This window comes from Falco punctatus (assembly GCF_963210335.1).
Source record: "Falco punctatus genome assembly, chromosome: 3".
In the NCBI taxonomy this organism is placed as follows: domain Eukaryota; kingdom Metazoa; phylum Chordata; class Aves; order Falconiformes; family Falconidae; genus Falco; species Falco punctatus.
This window is the reverse complement of record NC_137582.1, coordinates 12,862,763-12,866,122: the sequence shown is the minus strand read 5'-3', so window position 1 is coordinate 12,866,122 and position 3,360 is coordinate 12,862,763. Positions and strand designations below refer to the sequence as shown.

The 3,360-nt window shown below is 47.5% G+C and overlaps 1 long non-coding RNA gene across 1 annotated transcript in view; it reads left to right on the top strand.

Annotated features, from left to right (window-relative positions):
- LOC308061327 overlaps positions 1-2,458 on the top strand; it is a 33,838-nt gene extending 31,380 nt beyond the window's left edge. Inside the window, exon 2 of the long non-coding RNA XR_013927170.1 lies at positions 46-2,458. This is a non-coding gene — a long non-coding RNA (uncharacterized lncRNA). The remainder of the gene's footprint in view (positions 1-45) is intronic.
- The last annotated feature ends 902 nt before the right edge of the window (positions 2,459-3,360 follow it).

Genomic DNA, 3,360 nt, shown 5'->3' with positions numbered 1-3,360 from the left:
GTTGCAACTATGAGCTCTGAATAGTGCTAGAAATGGGAGAGAGAGGTTGCAACTATGAGCTCTGACATGAATGGCTTGCTACACATCAGTCCTGGTAATTGGTCATGGATATACAGGTAGCTCATGTAAATGACTTTTAATATTTTAAAATTAAGCTGAACAATGTATGGAAAAGTGTTGTTCAGCCAACAGCCCTGCCCCTCACCTCTGCTGCTATAGCTGCTGTCTTGGACCACAGGTCTTCCATGATGGCAGCTGTAGAGAGAAAGGAGCAGCCTTGGTTGAGTTGGTGATTATGGAAATGAGAAGCCCTAAAGGTGTTATTTTGCTCCAGCTTTCCAGTAGTGCCAAACCCATGCACAGGATAGGGTAATTCCAGCCTGAGCGGGCTTTCAACTCAAACCTTTTTTCTGCAACCCACCACAGCTTTCCTTCTGGAAATCACATGAGCTTTTGTCAGCAGTCAGTCCTAGGACAGGCCAAGTGGCTTGATTCCAGGATAATTTCAGTGGATGGCTTCTGGTCCCCAGTGTGGTGGCAGAAGATTCCACTGTGCTTGCACAGGGCCGAGGGGAGCTAGTCTAACCTCTAACCGCCCTGCTCAGGTACAGAGGGCAGTTCATGACCCCTGGCATACCGGTGCCGTGCTTCAGCAGAGGTACAAAGACAAAAGGTCTATGGGAAAGCAGGAGTTACTGCCTGAAAGTTCAGTAGGGGCCCATAAAACTGTAATACAACTTGTGCTTCCTCTCTTATGGGAAGTGCTTTGTGTTGTGCCCAGCCCTCTTCTGTAGTGAACACCACACCATGAAGAGTGTCCTCTGATCCCTAGAAACTTTCCGGGCTCTGTGGCCTGGCTGGAAGCTCCCTGATGCTCGCTGCAGTCTCTCCGTCTTCCAGCAGTAGCTGCAAGCTCCTGGATGTGTGCTCTGGGTCTTTCTCTCTGCTTCTCCCCCAAGCAGGTGCAACAGATCCCCAGGAATATCTCCCTCAAAGGGTCCTAATTCTCTTTTTACAGAAACATAACATAAACAGGGAACAAACAAGTAGCAGAGAAGATGCCCACTGCATCTCCTCACACCATTGAGGGTGAGTGGTTTCAAGGTGACAGAGGTCATTAATTCAGGCAAGAATCAGGGAAGCCCTCTCCTGGTTGTGCATGCAGGTAGGTATGAATCTGGCTGGCACAGTGCAATTTATGCAGTGGCACATGGACTTTTGATTTTTTTGTACCAAACTTCAGAAACTTTCCTGGAGACTGCTCTATGCATGCAAAGCCTCAAGCCAGGCTTGAGGGCTGGACATAAAACAAGTCCCAGGTCCTGAAATCTCACCTTGCTAACCTTGCACTGGGGCTAACGTGTTGTGGGTACCAGCTGATTTGCTTCAACCTTGTGAAACTAATTCATCCCTAGACAAAAGCCAGAGCTGGTAACCAGTCTGTAAAAATCTATGTGCTGGCTCTGAGGGCTACAGATAGGAAAACAACCTGAGGCAGATGAAGAAGAGTTAATAATTGGGGTGCAGGGGAAGACAAGAAGGGGCTTGGATTACAACACAAATAATAGATAAATCAAGCAGCAGGAGACAGTTTCTTCAGTGCCAGTTTATTTATCATTGTTTTCTCTGGGCACTGACAGGCAAGGAAAATGGGGTGGGCAAGCAACATCATCTGGCTTGATGGATGAGGCGTGGAGAGGGAAGGAGTCTCTGCCAGGCCTTGGAGACAAGGGAGGCAGGAGGCAGCCTGGGGAGCAGGGCACTGATGCAGTGGGTAGTGCATGGTACTTGGCATTGGGTGGCCATTCTCTTTCCCAGCCTTGACCACCTCCTCAGGGAAGGGAGCAGCTGGTATAGCAGGCAGCAAACTGAGACCAGGTATCAGGTACTTGACAGGTATGAGATCGAAACATCCTCAGAGCCAGGATCAGCATCGTCACTCCCTACTGCCAGGGAGCTAGGCTTTACTTACACCTTTGCTGGACCCTAGAATTCTTTAGCCACTATGACTACTTTCTTTCTAATACATTTTTTTTATGTGCACAGGAAAAAATGCACTGTACTTGGTCTGAGTGCTGTATACTCCAAGGAAAACACAAGAGCCCAGATCTCTAAAAGTCCTTAAGTCTCCTGTGCATTTTGTGGATATTCCTCCTATTCAGGCTTTTCCAGGCTTTTCCAGAGTGGATGCTCAGCTGCCATTTAAATCCAAAAATGCTTAAATACCCAGTCTCACAACACACTCTTTTTCTTCTGAGATGCTTAGAGCCCTGGCTCACCTAAAAACCTTGGAAGTCCAAAATCTACATACTCAGTCTAGGGATGGGACACTGGCCTCATGTGAAGGGCTTGAAACTGGACAGCGAGCAACACTCACCCAGAAAGCCAGACATGGGAACAAGGGCTGAAGGAAGGTAGAAGGGAGAGGAAAAGACACATGGCTATAGCTGCAAGGGTCCTGGCTACTTAGCTGTTAGGTCCAGAAGAAAGGCTTGGGATGCATACAGGTCTGTCTGCAAAAGGTTATGGGTGTTTCACCCATCAACTGCTGATGCCTCGAGCGCGGAGTTAACGCTGATATAACAAACCCACAAGATTGTAGCTGTTACTTGATTACAACTCACTTGGTCAGTGCTACTGTTGGCTTTCTTCTCTGTCAGGCATTTGTATTTTTTTCTTTGACCCTTTTCCTCAGTGCTTGAGTGCTGGCTGGTTTAGCTGGCCACCTTCCAGAAGCCCCTTGTCAAGGATGAACATCCTGAGCAGGAGGCATTTAATGGCTTCTCATTGCTGTGTCAAACAAAGCCAGAAGTCAAAGTAGCTCTGTTGGCCATGCTCCAGTCCTCATGGATGAAATGTTCAAAGCTTGCCTGTCTTGGTTGTAGCTGATGCTCAGGACTCTCAAACTATGCTTGGGATATCTGTTAAGAAGAGACTGTGCTTTTCCTATCTGCGCCTGTGATCATCTGCTCAAAACTTCCTGGGACCAGTATGTCCCAGCTCTTTTCCTCAAGCAATTGAGCTCTAGATATTGGGGTTCTCTGCTGGAGGGGTTCCCTTGAGGTGGAACATCTGCCAGAAGACCTTGCAAGTCAGATAGGGTAGCTTCATCCACTACTGACAAACTAAGTCCCATTTAGGCTTCTCAATACAAGAAAAAAAAGAGATGTTAAAGAAGATCCAGCTGAGAGTGCAACAGGAACGTGAACCACTACAAAGATGCTGCTCCCTTTTGAAAGAACCAGGGTTACTTCCTCAGCTCTATTAAAGCAAAGCAAGATGGGTGTAGTAAGCCGAGTATATTGCTGAAAAGTGAGCTGGTAAACATCAAGTGGGGCCTCTTTCTGCTCACTGTGGACC